General features: G+C 48.3%; 1 protein-coding gene across 3 annotated transcripts in view; it reads left to right on the forward strand.

The window, feature by feature from the left end:
* The window catches only part of SLC25A37 (solute carrier family 25 member 37), a 46,447-nt gene that overhangs the window by 405 nt on the left and 28,237 nt on the right, over positions 1–17,805 (forward strand). The gene's annotated exons all lie outside the window — the stretch shown is intronic.

Consider the following 17,805-nt stretch of genomic DNA (forward strand, 5'->3'; position numbering starts at 1 on the left):
GGGTGAGGCGGGGGGCGGCGTGGGGGAGGGGACGGCAGGAGTTCTCTCGCTCGTGGCAGCTCCTTTGGGGCGTCCCGGCTCGGCGAAGCCTGGGTGGGTCCCTGGTGTCGGGGTGAGTGCACCTCTTTCCCCGGAGTTGGGGCAGCGCAGCCGCTGCAAGGCAGTGAGACCTGCAGTGACGTTTGCCTTCTCCTTTTGCTTGCGGGAAGGCGGGCCGGGAGAGCTTCTCCTTAGAGCTCGGGGCTGTGGGATAGGCACTCGGTTTCCTGTAAGCCCGGTCCAGTCGCTTGCCCAGGCCGTCTCAGTGGGCTTTTCTACAAGGCGGCGGCTTTAGAGGGCGGGCTTGGCCTGTTAGACTGAGAGCTGCCCTCTGCTAGCCAGTTCCAAACACCCAATGGCCAGGGAATAGTGAGGCAGGAGAGACTACTAGAACGGACTGTTACACATCGCACTCTTGTGGGCATAACTCATCTAATTTACGCAGCAAGCTCGGCGGTTAAGAAACGGATTAACTTGCCCAGGCTCCTAGGCCACCTGACTCTTCTGGCTGCAACTCCAGGGTGCTTTGGGGGGATTCGAAGCCCTCTCTAGGGTGCAGTTATCTTGTAAGGCAGAGTCCCCAAGAGCCACCCACCAGCGGCTGTATCTTGTTGCTGATGCTGGCCCCATGAGAGCAGGTGTGAGAAGGCCAGATGTCTGTCTAACTTAGAGGGTCTTCCCGGCTCCGGGCAGCTCTCTCCCAGCTGGCGTTCAATGGCTGGACAGGCACAAGTCCAGTGAGGAAAGGCTTGGGCTTCCAGCGCGCTGCTGGGCCCGAGCCATCGCCCTTCTGGCTCTCCCTGTGGGGAATCAGAGGAGTGGTCTTTCTCTGCCACTGTTCCCAGTGGGATGGTAGACATCACAACTCCTCGAAGAAAGACTGGATAGATGCCAGGTGGCTGTTGTCTTAGGTGCCCTGGGCAGAGTCTGAAGAAAGTTAGGAGTAGGGAGATGTTATTTGAGCAGGCTCCAGACCCACTAGTATCTTGAGATGAGTGTTCTACTGGGGAACCCCATGACCTGTGAGACCCTTGGCCTCAGCTTCGAGTTCAGCTCAGAGCATCGTTTTAACTTATTTTTAGGATTAGAAATAATTAGTCATGTCTTTGACACACTCTCAAGAGGCATTTATCTCACATGTTTAAATTGTGTGATCTGTGTGAGGTCCCTCCCTGCCCTCCTGCTGCCTGGAAACGTGGGTATGTTTTGAGTCAGATGTCACCTGTGTACTTAGTATTACTTTCTGTAGCGGTTTTCACCCGTGGACAGGTTAACATGGTGTGAGTGGTAGAAAGAGCTGGTCTGGCTTTTCTAGACACATCACTCACCTTATGGGACTTGTCTGTAAGATGAGGCTCGCGTTAGCTAATCAGTAAAGTCTTCTAGGTTCTGGGATTCTGACTCTAACCGCAAATCATGACCTTCTTCTGTTCTTTTTTTTTTTTAATGAAGTTTTAATTTTTAAAAAATTCTTCCTATCCAACTATTTCACCTCTTTTATTTATTTATTATTTAATTATTTATTTAGTTGGAATCTCACTCTGTCGCCCAGGCTGGAGTGCAATGGCCACTCCCGGCCACCGCAGCCTCGACCTGCTGGGCTCTGGCGATCCTTCCGCCTCAGCCTTCCAAGTCGCTGGAACTACAGGCACGTGCCACCACACCTGACTAATTTTTGATGTACTGTAGAGATGAGGTCTTGCCGAGTTGCCCAGGCTGATCTTGAACCCGTGGGCTCAGGCAATCCTCTCACCTTGGCCTCCCAAAGTGCTGGGATTATAGGTGTGAGCCGCCACGCCAGCCCCTCTTCTGTTTTTAAGCATGCAGAGTTGGTTTTAAAGCATCTCTTGTTTTTCCCTACAACTTTCTTGAAGGGGTAGCGGAATTATTCTTTCCAATTTTTAACTGAGACAAAAGGCACAGAGAATGAAGTAGTGTGAGCCCAGGTTGCATGACCCCAGCCTCAGGGAGGCTGCCCAGGCCTGCCAAGATCCACACAGTATTTGTCCAGTTTGAGCCATCAGGGATGCATCTTTTTTTTTTTGAGTTGGGGTCTCACTCCATCACCCAGGCTGGAGTGCAGTGGCACACTCACAGCCATCCCAGTGTCAACCTGCTGGACTCCGGCGATCCTTCCACCTCAGTCTTCCAAGTAGTTGGAACTACAGGTGCGCCATACCATGCCCGGCTAATTTTTAAAATTTATTTATTGTAAAGGCGAGGTCTCTCCAAGTTGCCTGGGCTGGTCTCGAACCTGCAGACTCAGGCAATCCACTGGCCTTGGCTTCCGAAAGTGCTGGAATTACAGGCTGAGGCACCGAGCCTGGCCAGGAATGCATCTTTAGTCATGGAAATGCTTCACTAAAGAGACTACAACTGTGTTCCTCTTAAATATTTTGGATGACAGGAGACCAGGAGTCATTGAGTCGGGAGGCCTAGGTTGGGTTTCAAGTCCTGCCACCCCTCTACCCCCTTGCTTCATCCCTGGGACACTGTTTCGTACCTCCGTTCTGTCATTCATAAGATGGGGGCTGTGGACCTGTTCCGTGTTTCTGTACATTTTTGACCCATATTCCATTTGTCTGAACACAGAACACCCAGTGTCCTCTTTTATGTTACTTGAAATTTCAGAATATTTTTACAACTGAAACCAAATCATTGTAAATCGTATCTTGAAAAAAAAGTGGTTTCTTTTTGTTTTTGTTTTTTTAATTTTGAAAGGCACACATTTTTAACTTTGATCTTGTCATGGTCAATGACAAGGTTTTTGCAGCTTTTCTGTCCTAGGCAGTGTGGGCTGAGGAACCAGGTACTGGTCACTTTCCACCCTGAGCTTGGTGCTGCCTGTTTTGGGGTCCTAAGTGCTGAGAGTCAGTCTCCCTGATGCTTACAATTATCATATTAAATTTGCTTATTCATGAGGTCTCGCCCCACCCAGTGTCCCTTTAATGACTATGCGTTTTTCAAACTGAGGGTCATGATCTATGATCAGACTGCATTAAAAAAAAAAAAGATATTGGTGAAAGTACAAAATATGAGTGTGGACGGCATGTACAGGAGAAATGTTGCTTGCTGAAAGTCTGTTTGGCATGTGGACTTCGTAGCAACTTGGATGAATTTAGAGTCTATCATACTCAGTGATCTATCACAGAAACAAAGAACAGAGTACCACGTTCTCAAGCATACGCGGACCCTGAACAATTACCATAATACTTTAAGAAAGGGATTGGCAGTAGCGAGATACTACCGTGGTGGGGGTGGCACCATCAATGGGGGTACCTGATCACAAACCAGCCAAAGTGAGGATCAAAGGGAGGCCCAAACTTTGCTTGTATGCTGACCACTTGTATACCTAATGCTGAATTGTACCCCGCATCTTTAAAAATAAATAAATAAACAAATAAAAGAAATTCTGTTGGGTTGTATATGTGTTCCTCAGGTGGCAGTGTAAAATGCACTTCTGGCTGGGGGTTATGGTCAAAAAAAGTATCAAAACCACCGAGCCTGATACCCCTTAATGACTCTGGAGCTCCAGCAGGCAACACTGAGATTACCACATGGTTCTTCGGGGAGACCTCTGGCCGTGTTCTTGCTCCCTCCTGTGTCATCCTGTCCCTTGGTCCTCCCGTGGTGGGATGTGAGTACTCCCCCATCCATAAAGGGCCAGGCTGCTGGGAGCTTTGGCTGCCCCCACAAATATAGTGAGCCGCAAAGGGATACCAACGGAGGGGACATCGGGTTTCTGCAGGGCTGTGGACCAATGGTGGCGGTGACTTGCCCCTTTCTAGCCCAGGCTGGGCTGCAGGTCTTCCTTAGGCCTCTACCTGGTGTTCCAAAGTGGCAAGTGGCACTTGGTTGGGGAGGGCGGGTATGAGAACTCCTGGTCTTGTCAGGAGCACTCAAGACCGCGGGGACCATGCCAGGTGGGTGGAGGAGGAAATTCCAACCGGATTAGGCACGCCACTCGTAGACCATGCTGAATCCACTGTGGTGAAGGCAAGGAAACAGGAAAGATTTGAAGCCAGGACTTCCGCTGACCCTTTCAGGGCCCTTCTTTGACTCTGCTTGTCAGGGAGACCCTTCCTGTTGCTCTCCTAGGGTGAGCCCTCCTTCCCAGCCTGGGGCACCACCGAGCATTCGCTCCAGGGCCAGGGGAGCTGAGCCTCAGGCCTCTTCCAGCTGACCTGATGGTTGTGACCTACCGGCCTTGCCTAGCTCAAGGCAGCATCCAACCAACCAGGTGTCAGGCCAGGGTGGCCCAGCGTTTCCCGACTTCTGGTTCTCTCTTCCTGGCAACAGGCTGGCTGGTGGGAAGAGTGCTGGGGGGTGGGGGACGTGCAGGCAGCTGCAGGAGTTCCCTCCCACCCACTTCAGTGCTTTTCAAAGTGCGGCGCACTGATGCTATTCAGCTTCAAAAGGGCGTGAAATCCCAAATTGCTCTAGTTCCTAGAGCAAAATTATAGTGATTTTTCTCTCTCCCTTCCCATCTTCTCTCCTTCACGTCCCTGATTCCTTCTTTTCTATCTTTCTTCATTGAGAGGTGCTTTTTTAAAAGGCGAATTTGGAGGGGAAGTCCAAAGAGGGGCATTCTTTTTTCCTTTTGAATCAGGGTTTCACTCTGTTGCCCAGTCTGGAGTGCAGTGGCGCAATCCCAGCTTACTGCAGCCTCGACCTCCTGGGCTCAGGAGATCCTTCCGCCTCCCAGGTAGCTGGGCCTACAGGCACGTGCTCCCATGCCTGGCTAACTGGCTCTTTTGTGGAGGCAAGGTCTTACAATGTTGTTCAGGCTGGTGTTGAACTCCTGACTCAAGCAATCCTCCTGCCTTGGCCTCCATGCCCTGTAGTTAAAAGAAAGAAAGAAAGAAAAAAGAGCATTCTTGACCTGCAGTCTGTTCTTTGTTTTATATACCACTAGGCTGCATGCTGATACCCACAGCTATGACCTGTACCCCTCAGGCCTGCCCTGAGGAGGGCTCAGGGACCTTAAACATTTTGCTCTGCCCTGGTGTGGGGGGAGGGGCAGGCCATGGCGCCAGGAGGGGTGGTGAGCAGGAAAGGGGGGGCTTCAGCTTTTTAGAAGGGAGAGGCATTTGGGGCTGAGTGGGGGATTTAATCAGCTGCATTGCTTAGGTCACACTGGGGTGTGTATGTGGGGGTTGGGGACGTTTGTGCCACCTGGAAGGGAGGAACGTACTTCTCAGACCTTTGCCTGGTTTCCATGTTGGCACGTTTTTGCCGTCTTTGGCCATCTCATCGAAGAGGGCTTTTGTCCCATCTGGTTTTTGGAGCAGGGACCCGATCTCGGGGCTTCCGTCCCACGTTTTCTGTTTTAGTGTCTTGGGCTCTTAACCCCCTTCTGACTTTAGGGGGTTGGTTGCCACTTTCTGGCTCTTTTCCTATCTCCACTAGTACTGAACCTTTCCTTCTCAAGACATTTGTGTTTCTGTTTGCTTGTTTGTAGTCCAGAACACCAGCTGTCAGGCCTCATCAATGCTAGCCACAGACACACCCTGGATTCATGATGTTGGCTGAACCACTTCAGAAGGGATGGTTTTGCCCAGAGCCTGCTCCCCTTTGCCCAATTTGAGTGCTACCCAGCTTGGGTGTTTGTAGCTGATACTTGTCATAGAAGGGAAGTATCCAGTCTTTTCCCCTTTTCTGGACTGTAAACCTTCCCTCGAGCTTCTACTGAACTGGATCTCTCAGCTTAGAGAACTGTCTTGGGGCAATTCAAATTCCAGTCTTTGGGTTAATGGTTTGGGCAGGACACTTAGCATCTCTGAGTTTTTGTGTCCTTGTCTGTAAAATGGGGATACTGATTTTCTTCTTACTTTCTCTTTTCTGATCCAACTGTCCGTTGCTTCGCTCCTTCTTCCCTTCACTGGGCTCTTTGGAAGTTTCTTGTTAACAGGCTGCCTTGCATCTCCCTGTCTTGACCGAATGTTCTTCCAGCTCCCCCGTTCTAGAAGAAATCCAGCCCTTCTTCCTAATGGTTAGGAGCATGGGCCCTTGAGCTTGACTGTTTTAGTGTCTTGGGCTCTTAACCCCCTTCTGACTTTAGGGGGCTGGTTGCTTTCCCCCACTTAGGTGTGACCTGGTATAAGTTTCTTAACCTCTCAGCGCCCAATTTCCCCATCTGCAAAAGGGGGAAAAGATGGTACTGATCTCCTGGGGTGGTTGTGACGGTTAAGCTCTGAAACACACTTAGCATAGTGCCTGATACACACACAGTACAGTGAGTGCTCACTTTGTGTCAACTCTCATCTTTATCATCATCGTCACCATGATTGTGGGCTCTTTCCCTCATTTTCTGGGGACTTTGGCATCTAACAGACAGGCTTCGACCCCACCACAGATCCCATCATCACTCTTAAGATGGCCCCTCTCAGTTATCACCCGACTCTCATCCAAATCTCTCTATCCTTCATGCCGCTGAGATCAATGGCCTTGGTCTTTACTGGACCCTGACCTAACTTAGAACCTGTCTACCTCTGAAATCTTAAAATTCCTAACTTGAACCCCATGGTCAATCATTGCAGCTGCTCTTGGGCCCTCAATCTCTCTGCCTTTAGTTCTTCTAAACCTGGCCTGCCCTTTCCCAGTCCTGAGCCTATCTGTTCCTTGGGTAACCAAGCCCTTCAGGAGAAATAGAAAGGCATAGCTGCCTCCACTGGTGTCCTGCGGGTGTGTTATCCCTAGATTTGCAGGCTCTCGGTGCTGTGGTCTGAACTTCCATGTGTTCTGGGCAGCTGTCTGCATGCTCCACAATGGCCCTCCCATTCCTCCTTTACTTATTTTTATTTTTGATTCAGTCTCACTGTGTCATCCAGGCTCGAGTGCAGGGGTCTGATCATAGCTCACCACAGCCTTGATCTCTTGGGCGTGGACAATTCTTCCACATCAGCCTCTGAACAGCTGGCACTACAGGTGATGCCACCACACCTGGCTGATTTTTAAAAAAATTTTTTATAGAGATGAGCTCTTGCTGTGTTGCCTAGCCTGGTCTTGAACTCCTGGACTCAATCAATCCTCCCACCTCAGCCTCTCAAAGTGCCGGGATTACAGGTGTGAGTCACTGTGTCCAGCCTCCTATATTTTTAACCTCAGCATGGCATCTGGCTTCTTCACAGAGTAACCAGGACCCCAGTCAAACCCATCTTCCTATCACTGTCCTTTCAAACTCTCTTGCTTTGTAGTCCCTGTTGCCGTTTGGATATTTGTCCCTTCTAAAACTCAAGTCGACATGTGACCCCCCAGTGTTGGTGGTGGGACCTGTTATATCATAGGGGTGGATCCCCTCATGAATGGCTTGGTGCTGTCTTCACAGTAATGAATGAGTTCTTGCTCTCTTAGTTCAAACAAGAGCCGGTTGTTCAAACAAGAGCTCCCCTCTCTTTTCCCCTTTCTTGCCACGTGATATCTGTATCCCCTTCCCTCCCACCATGAGTGGAAACTTCCTGAAGCCCTCACCAGGAGCAGATGCTGGCACCATACTTGTACAGCCTGCAGAACCGTGAGCCAAATAACCCTCTTTTTAAAAATAAGTTATCCAGCCCCAGGTATTCCTTTATAGCAGCATAAAATGGGCTAAGACAGCCCCTGTCACCATAATATAACAAGTGTCCTTCCTTCCTCTAAGGTGAGTCAGTGGTTGCAGAAAAGGGTGATGTGTAGGAACCATCCAAGTACTCCGAATTTGAATCCTGGCTCTACACCTGCGCACGTTACCTGACCCCTGTAAACCCTACAAGTGTCTCCATACCAAGGTCTATTTTATAGGGAGTTGAAAGCATGAAGGGAAACAGCGTATATAAGGCCCTTGCTGGAGTGCCTCGTGCCTGAGTTCTGAATAAACAGTGATGGTGGTCGATATTTTTGCCCCCTCACTCTTGAGTGATCCAGTTCCAGGATCGTCAGCCTCCTCCCCTCCATTGGGTCCTACTCAAAAGCATGTCTACAGGTCCAAGCCCTTCCTGTCTTAAATAAAGCCAGACTTCTTACCTCAATGCCATGTGCCCTGAAGTTCCACCTGCCAACAAACTCTGTTGCCCTTTTTTCCTTTTTAAAATATATTAGGAAAGGACTGTTGACATTGATCTCTACCACCTCACCTGCCATCCCTGCTGCCTGGCTTTTTTGCTAGTCAGTCATTGTGTTCCTAGCTTACCTGCTGCCTCTGTCCCTGCCAAGGGCACCTCTCAGTTGCACAGTCCTCAGTTTCCCTCTTTGGGCCTGGCTCCTCCTCAGGAATTCTACCCTCTCCCCCCCATTTCTCCTCAGCACGCGTGTCTCAGTTTCCACCTGGGTCCTGATAGCTCCCAGATGGCTATCTGGGGTCCAGGCTCTCAAGGGATCTGTATCTCCAGTTGCCTCGTGGCCTTCTCAGACTTGGCGTGTCCAGAATGGGTGTCCTGGCCTCCCCTCGGGTCTGCCCTTCTGCTGGATCCTTCCTTCAGCACCCTGGGGAATCCTCTTCACCATTTCTCCAGCTCCTGGCCCATGTACATGCAAGGCCTGTCCGCTTTGCTTCCTGAATACGTCTTGAGTTTGTTTCCATCTCTCCCTCCCGCGGCCACTTCTGCCTTGGTTCAGGGGTCTTGGACTTGTCTCTTTTGCCTTGAGGTCCCTGACGGCCTGAGTTGAAAGTGAAGATTCCCTTCCCTTCCATCCCTACTCTGCCCTATTTTGTTTTTCACCACAACATTTGTTAACCTTCCAACACACTATCATTTACTTATTTATATTGTTTATATACTTCATTTGTAATATTATTTGAATTATTGATGGTCTTCCCTCATTAATTTTGGGCAGGGGTTTTTGCTCTTTTGTTTTCTGGTGTATTCTCATGGCCAGAAATAGCACCTGGTCACACGGTAGGTGCTCAGTAAGTGTCTGGTGGATCAACTACTGCAGTTCATTCTGCAAATCATTCATTTATAGCTGGTTCTGCTCACTCTGGCCTCGGAACCCTCCGGCTTCCTGGTGGGGTGAAGTTTTCTCATCTGAAATAGGGAAGGGTCATGGTGCCTGTCCTGCTTCCCTTGAAGGTCCACTTAGTGTATCTGTAAGAGGAGACAGGCAGGCTTGCAGGGCACAGTTTTAAACGTATAGAGCTCTGTGCAGGTGCTGGGTCACGGTGTTTATTATCAAACTGGGATCCTGTGGGAGAGGTGAGGCAAGCTGATAGGGGTGGAAAACCCAGTCATTCTGCACAGTGCAGCAAGCCTGCTGAGGGGCGCTGCCGTTTTGCAGTTTGCAGTAGATATCCCCCCACCTGGAACTCCATTAGCGGTTCGGATGCCTTCCAAGTGAAACCTGCCTTCTTGGTGTGGTGCGTACAGAGACTGAGACTTTTTCCCTCTCCAGTCTTCCCGTCTTGTCCTCCCCCATAGTGTGACACTCAGAGTTAGTCTGTGGCTATTGGTTGAATGAAGGAAGCCAAGGCTGTTTTAAAGAGATGGGAATTTTTTTTTTTTTTTTAGAGTTAGGGCTTCACTTAGGCTGGAGTACAGTGGCACAATCGTGGCTCACCATAACCTTGACCTCCTGGGCTCAGATGATCCTCCCATCTTAGCCTCCTGAGTAGCTGGGACTACAAGTGCACACCACCACACATCTGGCTCATTTTATTTTCCCAATTTTTTGAGGAGACAGAGTCTTACTATGTTGCCTGGTTGGTTTTGAACTCTTGGACTCAAGTGATCCTCCCGCCTTGGCCTCCCAAAGTGCTGGGATTGCAGGCATGAGTCACCATGCCTGACCAAAGAAATCCTGCTTTTAAACAAATGCTAGTTTTAAATTTTGTTTTGTTTTGCATTGTTTTTGAATTCATAGCGTATCTTGGCTACAAGAAAGACTTTTTTGGCTCTTGTTTGTCCTTTTTTTTTTTTTTTTTTTATAGAACCCAGCAAGCAGCAGTGGCACCCCATGAAGCTGTTTCTTTATCTGAATACTCATTTATTCCACATTTCCTGATTGCCCTCTTTGCCCAGGCACTGTGCTAGACACTGGGCTACAGAAATAAGAATGCCTGGCCCCTATAATTAGACCCTGAGCTTAGGCGCCAGCACTGGCTCCCCTGGAAAAGAAGAACTGCTTATTTTGATATATACTTTCACATGAGCTAAAAGAACAAGGTCAAGGTTGTCTGGACCCTAGACTTGCTAAACTGCTGCCATCTTGCAGTTGCAGGTCTGGAGCTGACATGGGCATGTCATCCTGGCTTCTTTGCCAGGTACTCTTGAATCAGTTCTTTCTGCTGCAGGAGTCTGTGACCCTCAGTTGTACCAAGCACACCCCCTCCATTCTCTTCCTCACTCCTGTGGTTGTGTCATTCTGGAAGCTCAACTCAGCTCATATAAGACACCTTTGAAAACATCCTCCACCCTACAACTAACTCCAGACAGTCCAGAAGGTCACTGTGAGGTGTTGTGGTTTCACATTTGTGCTTTCTCTCTGAAGAGAAAACAAAATATGTTGAAACAGGGAGAAATCCCAGCAGCAGCTTACTTGAAACAAGAGTTGCATAACAAGTCTAGGAAACGTCTGGCCGTGCGGGTCAAGTTAAGGGACTGCAGCTTTGTGTCACTACAGGGACATCCCCTGGGCCACAGCACCTCTGGGTCCATCAGACACATCTAGCAGGAGACTCAGAAAGCTCTGGGACCCTGAGGCCTGGCTGGCCACATGGTCTGTGGTGTCCATTGCTGGTGAAAGTTCCTGACCCCAGCTCTTATTGTGCTGACAGCTTTTTTCCCTTGGGATGACCAAAAGGGGTTTATTTGAAATGCTTCTGTGGGCGGGAGCTCAGAAGGGGTGTGTCCATATAGGACTTACATTAGTATGGAGACCCCTGGAAGGACCATCAAACTGGGAGGAACCTATGATTTTAAGTCCTGGTCCTGCCATGAACCAGCTTGGAAACCTTGGGCCAATCATTTCTCTGGATTGGTTTTCTCCTCATGAAAATGGACTAATATCATCTTCTTTACCTTTTTGACAGGGGTGCTGGAAGCTTAGGTGAGATCACATTTGTGAATGGCTTTTGTAAACCTTGACATGCGGAGTATCAGAAGCAGTATGCTGTTCAAGTTATTACCACAGGCTCAGGGCCACACTGCCTGGATTGGCACCTGGTCAAGTTCCCCAAACCTTATTTTTATCATCTATAAAGTGAAACTAATAACAGTATTCACCTCAAGAGTGTTACCATGAGAATTAATTGAGATGCTACACCTAAATTGTTAAAAATAGTCCCAGGTACATGTCAACACACTCAGTTAATATCAGCTTCTATTATTATCTCTAAAAGTATTATTATGTGAATGCCTGACAATATTTGTATATAACTCTTGGAATTGTACATTGCAATATTTTCATAGTGTTTTAATTTTTATTTGGTCATTTGATCCAATAATGGCCAAATTACATGTCTTTTTTTTTTTGAGTCAGAGTCTCACCCTGTCGCCCAGACTGGAGAGCTGTGGCATGCTCACGGCCACCACAGCCTTGACCTGCTGGGCTTAGGCGATGCTTCTGTCTCAGCCTTCCAAGTAGCTGGAATAACAGGCGCCCTCCACCACGTCCAGCTAATTTTTTGATTTATTGTAGAGACAAGGTCTTACCAAGTTGCCCAGACTGGTCTTGAACCCTGGGCTCAGGCAGTCCTCTTGCTTTGGCCTCTCAAAGTGCTGGAATTGCAGGCATGAGTCACCGAGCCTGGCTCTCTCACATGTCTTTTGAAGATGAGAAAAGGCGGCATGTGTGTTTTCTCATTTCATATTTGAGAAAACTGAGCATCAGAAAAATGACATATCCTGGAATTCGGGCCTTTTCTTGCTGTAGAGCTAGAGTGGGAGGAGTAAGGAGGGTAACAGGCCGGAGCAAGCAGGTGGGTGCTGGGTGCCGACTCAGAGGTAATGGAGCTCTTGAGCTGGGTTCTGGGAGATAAGAAAGGGCTGGGGTTGATGATGGGGTCCCAGCTGCGTTCTTAGGAGGGATGAACTCTAGTTGAGGGGGTGACTCTAGGATATCACAGCACCCTGACAGTGTGGCCCAGGATGTAGGGCTCTAATGTATGGTTAGGAGTTCTTCAGGCAAATACTCCAGTACCGAGAGAAAGGGATTGATGACAAATGGCTATTGCCACAGGATATTTTTGGCTCTGGCTGGCTTCTTGCTCCAGAACAAATTGCAGCCGCTGGGGCACTTTCTCAGTTCAGCAGGGAAGTGAAGTTGCACTCAATATAGTGCTTTGAATTTGGACTGGTCTGAGGATTCCTTTCCAGATCACAGTATAAAAGCCACCTATTGGGAAAAGCACTCCATCAGAAAGTTCCTTGGTCCACTAGGACTGCAGTTTTCTCCTCTGTGATAGGGAAGGGTAACAGTGCTCAGCCTGCCTCCCTTGCAGGTCCATTTACTGTATCAAGTGAGAAGAGACAGCCAGGTTTGCAGGGAGCACTGTTTTGAAATGCAGGTGCAGAGTCACTGGTACTTACTTATCACACCCTTGGAGGGGTAAGGTTAGCTTGCTGGAATGGAAAATCCAGGCTCTCATTCCAGCATGACCATAGAACTCATCACAGCTGCGTGGCCTTGGGCACTTAACCTCTCTCCTTACTGTGTCTCCCATCTGTTGAACCAAGACGGGGTGGCCGTCTGCCGCCGTCTCTTTGGCTGGCTGATGAGGAAACACGGGGGCTGCTCCGAGCATGCTCAGACATACAGCTTCACTTGGTAATGGAGAAAGGACATGACAGTCGCCTGGGTACAGCACAGGCCGTCCTGCTCCAGGGAGGGGATATACCTTCTGCATCCTCACTCTTATTTTCCTCAAGAGTCTGTCCCTGTCCCTTGAACACCAGGCAGATGAGTCTGGGGACATTGTGGTGGGGAGAGTCCCCCAGAAGCAGGAAGGTGACTAATCACCCCGAAGCATGACTGTGTGTGTTTGCCAACACTTGGACTTTTCCCGCCTTGGCCTTTCCCATCTCTGTTTTCTGTTTTTTCTCGCTTGCTTAAGAGGAGAGGGAGGTAACACACAGGTGCCTCTGTCTCGAGGACCCCACAGCACCCACGTTGGAGGTTTTGCAGGCACCTCGCCCTGGCCGGGGCCTGGTGTTGGAGGGTGGGGATTGCAGCTTGCAGGAAGCTGGCCAGCCAGGCTCACCGGGCAGCAGAGACTTGCTGGCATTGCCTCTGACTCACGGGATGACCTGGACACAGGATGCTCCCTACCCTGTTTTCTCTGCCCTGATGTGGACTGTGGGTGTGCCAGGGCTGTCGGGAGCCCAGATTAAAGTTCCTAGGCGGCCCCCGGCTAATGATCAGATCTAAGGAGTCAGACCAGAGAGGTGGGGGAGGCTTTGCAAAGGAAAGAAGATGCTGCGGGTGTGTGTGTGTGTATTTGTATGTGGGTGAAAGGGGTGACCCCAGGGTGTGTCTTTAACTGAGGGATCAAGACAGTTGCTTTTCTTAGTCACGGCCTCTGGGGTTCATTGACTGAATGTTGGCTTGTGTTAGCCTGATTTCTAGTAATGTGTCTACCTAGGAAGATTCAAAAGGCTTTTGCAAAAGGATGTTGTCATCCCTTGGCCTTCACTGAATGACTAAATTACAGTTGTGTGCTGCTTAATGACATTTCAGTCAACGACAGACCCCATGTAATGGTGGTCCCATAGAGTATGATGGAGCTGAAAAATTCCTGTCACCTGGTGACGTCAAAACGCAACACATCACTCGTGTGTATGGTGATGCTGGTGTGGCCAAACCTACTGCGTTGCCAGTCGTAGAAAAGTCTAGCACATGCAATCATGTACAGATCATAATACTTGATTGTGATGTAAATGACCGTTACTGTTTATTTTGTGTTTACTATTACTATTATTTATGTATTTATATGTTTATTATACTATTTATTGCTACTTTTAAGTGTACCTCTACTTATTATTTTTAAAAAGTTAACTGTAAAATAGCCATGGGCAGAGCCTTGGGGAGATATCCAGAAGAAGGCTTTGTTGTCACAGGAGATGGCAGTTCCATGCCTGTTACTGCCTCTGAAGACCTTCCAGTGGGACAAGATGTGGAGAGGAGGAAGATGGTGACATTGATGATCTGACCCCGGTTAGACCTAGGCTCATGTGTGTGTTTAACACAAAAAGTTTAAAAGGTTAAAAAAAAAAAGTTTAAAAGTAGAAAAAGCTCATAGAATAAGGATACAAAGAAAATATTTTTGCCTAACTTTACAATGTATTTGTGTTCTAAGTTGTATTACAAAAGAATACAAAAGTCAACAAATTCATCAGTTTACAAAGAAAAAAAGGTACAGTAAGCTAAGGCTTATTTTATTTTATTTTATTGAGTTGGAATCTCACTCTGTCACCCAGGCTGGAGTACAGTGACACGCTCACGGCCACCAGTCTCAACCTGCTGGGCTCAGGTGATCCTTTCACCTCAGCCTTCCTGGTAGCTGGAATTACAGGCATGCGCCACCATGTCCTGCTAATTTTTTGGTTTATGGTAGAGATAAAGTCTTGCCAAGTTGCCCAGGCTGGTCTCGAACCTGTGAGCTCAGGCAATTCTCTTACCTCGGCCTCCCAAAGTACTGGGATTATAGGCGTGAACCACCACGCCCGGCCTGCTAAGGCTAACTTATTATTGAAGAAAGAAAACAATTTATTTAAAAACTTGCCATAGCCTACAGGCACAAGTGTTTATAGTCCGCAGAAGTGGACAGTCATGTCCTAGGCTTCACATTTACTTACACTCTCTCATTGACTCACAAAGCAACCTCCAGTCCTGCAAGCTCTTTCCTTCATGGTAAGGGTCCTATATAGGTGTGCCATTTTTTCTTGTTTTTTGAGTCAGAGGTCTCACTCTGTCTCCCAGGCTGGAGTGTAGTGTCATGGATTACAGTTCACTGCAGCCTTTACCTCCTGGACTCAGGTGATCATTCTATCTCAGCTTCCTGACTAGTTGGGACTACAGGTGTATGCCACCACGCCCTGCTCATTTTTAAGTTTATTTTTATTTTTTTGTAGTGATGAGGTTTCACTATGTTGCCCGGGCTGGTTTTGAACTTCTGGGCTCAAGCAATCCTCCCGCCTTGGCTTCCCAAAGTGCCGGCATTACAGATGTGAGCCATTGCTCCCGGCCTCTTTTATCTTTTTTATTTTAACTGTACTTTTTCTATGTTTCGATATGTTTAGGTACACACTAAACATATCCATTGTGTTATAACTGCTTGCAGTGCAATTACATACTGTATAGGTTTGTAGTCTAGGAGCAGCAGGTTAGACCATGTCACCTAGGTGTATCGTAGGTATACCATCTAGGCTTTTATAAGCACACACCATCCTGTCTACATAATGATGAAATTGCCTAATGGAGCGTTTTCCAGAAGATGTCCCCGTCATTAAGTGACACATGATTGTATTGAAGTGATGGGACCTATGGTATGACCATGTGTGCTGGGCACAAGGGGTACAGGCTGGCTGACACAAACAAGGTCTCTCCCCATGTGAGTTCTCATCTGGCCGGAAGGACAGATGTCCCAGGAATCATTCCTCTAAGGATGATGAACTGTCTCCATGGACCCTGAATCTCATGGAGAGGGTTTAGGTAGGGCTCCCCGAGGAAGTAATATTTCAGCATCTCTATCTTGACTTGGATGTTACATCAGAGCTGTACATTTCTTTCTGTCCCCGAGAATGTCACGGCCTGTTCCCGAGGTGCCTGGTCATCCACAGACCTCTGATTTGGGGTTCTGCTCTGAGCCTTAAACTTGGCCGAGAAAGTTCCATGGTTTGAGATCACCTAGCTCTGGACTTCCTTCCGGGCAGGACCTTCCTCGGCAGCTCTTTCCCTCCTGCTTCTGAAAGTTTAATTCCCTGTTCACTGCCTGGTGGCTTTCAGGGAAGCCCAGCCTCCTCTTGGGTGGGAACGTTCACTGCAGAGCTAAAGACCTGAGAAGGGTGGGAACAAAAGGAGGAAGAGGGGATCTACGGTCACATCAGAGACATTTCTACTCATCACTGGTTCATAACTAATGGGTAGTCACAGCGGTCAGTGAAGCAACGGCCAGATAAACGGCTAAAAATTAAACATGATCGTGTGCTGAATGCAGCTTTAGGGTTTGTCTGAGTGACCTTCCCCGCCCCAGGTTATAACTTGGAGGATGAAGACAGACTTGTCACCTGTGGTGACACAGGTGACAGCTGTGCCTTCTAAAGGTCGGGGATTGACCTGGAGCCTCGCAGCATAGGGGCTTCCTCTGGAGACTCAGGTCTGTGTGTCATTCCTTGACACTTTTCAAAGGTCACTAGATCATTTTTCCCGTCCTCTCTTTTTCTTTTTGCCTTCCCTTCTCAGAGGCGGGGCTTTGTGTAACTGCCAGGGCTCAGTCAGCTGGGCTTGGTGGGGGCTTCACACCAGAGCTTGGGGACTTTTCTGTGTGCCTGTGATAGTCCAGGGTGTAAACAGAAGCCCCAGGATCTTGTAGCTTCTGGAAACCGAGTCCTGTTTCTCCAGGAGCCTAGTGCAGTGACTGGGGCATGAACTCACTAACCCCAATGCCACCTCTTTATTTCTGTGTCTGCGAATTCCCCGGCACAGGAGGTCTTTGTTAGGAAATCAGTTGGCTGGGTGTTTTGAAGGAACACATGTATGGGCGTTTTTCAGTGTCCTTAGACAATGCCGAGCTGTTTACCCAGAAGACATGGTCAGGATAGAAGTAAAGCTTTGGCTTGATTGAACTGGAGCCATAGAAAATGCCCCATGGAGGGTGAAGGGTTGTCTGTGACAGGGTTAAAAACCTTAAGTATATATGAGATTGGAGATTGCTTTGCTAATGGAATTGTGCTTAATCTTTTTTTTTTTTTCTCTTGAATGTTGGCGTCTCAGGCAACTTTTATTCAGGCCTAGAAGGTGAAGTGTTAAATTAACTTACTTAGAAAATTACTGAAGGTGTGTATGTAGCTATTAAAGCTTCAAAAATATCAGCTCAGGCTGGATGCGGTGGCTTTTGCCTGTAATCCCAGCACTTTGGGAGGCTGAGGCAGGAGGATCACCTGAGCCCAGGAGTTTGAGACCAACCTGGGCAAACATAGTGAGACTTTTTCTCTACAAAACAGCTTAAAAATTAGCTGGGCATGGTAGTCCCAGCTACTCCAGTGGCTGGGGCAGAAGGATCACCTAACCCCAGGAAGTTGAGGCTGCAGTGAGCTGTGATCGTGCCACTGTCACTGTACTCCAGCCTGGGCAATAGGGGACTCCGACTCGTCGGGGGCGGGAGGGAAGAATATCAGCTCAGAGATGACCTTTAATTGTAAAAATGAAAAAATGACAATAAAGAATATATTTACAAGTTGGCAAGAACTCTTATTTATTTGTTATTTGTTATTGGCATGAACTCTTCTTATTTATTTGTTTTCCCCCCAAAAAATCAAGTTTCAGAAGGAGATAGAGAAGGAGTTGAAACTGCAGTGCACCATTATTGGGTACATATGAGCACAACTTGAGCTGGTAGCAAGTTTCACTCACCCTTGGCATGAGCACTGTTCCCTCTGAGAGTGGGCTGGCTGGTGACGCTTTGCCTGACCTTGGGTAAGAATGCTTGTTTTCAACTTCCCTTGAGTGTCTCTTCCAAGGATCTTTTGCATTTTCTGACAATCTAATCATGAGAAAGTTTCTGAAATTCCCTTTCAGACCCTAACAACCCAAAGTGACTACAAAGCTGGGCTTCGACCAGAAGCTGCTTTAAATCAA

This window comes from Carlito syrichta, unplaced genomic scaffold (assembly GCF_000164805.1).
Source record: "Carlito syrichta isolate Samal-C Ts95f unplaced genomic scaffold, Tarsius_syrichta-2.0.1 Scaffold306946, whole genome shotgun sequence".
Classification (NCBI taxonomy): Eukaryota; Metazoa; Chordata; class Mammalia; order Primates; family Tarsiidae; genus Carlito; species Carlito syrichta.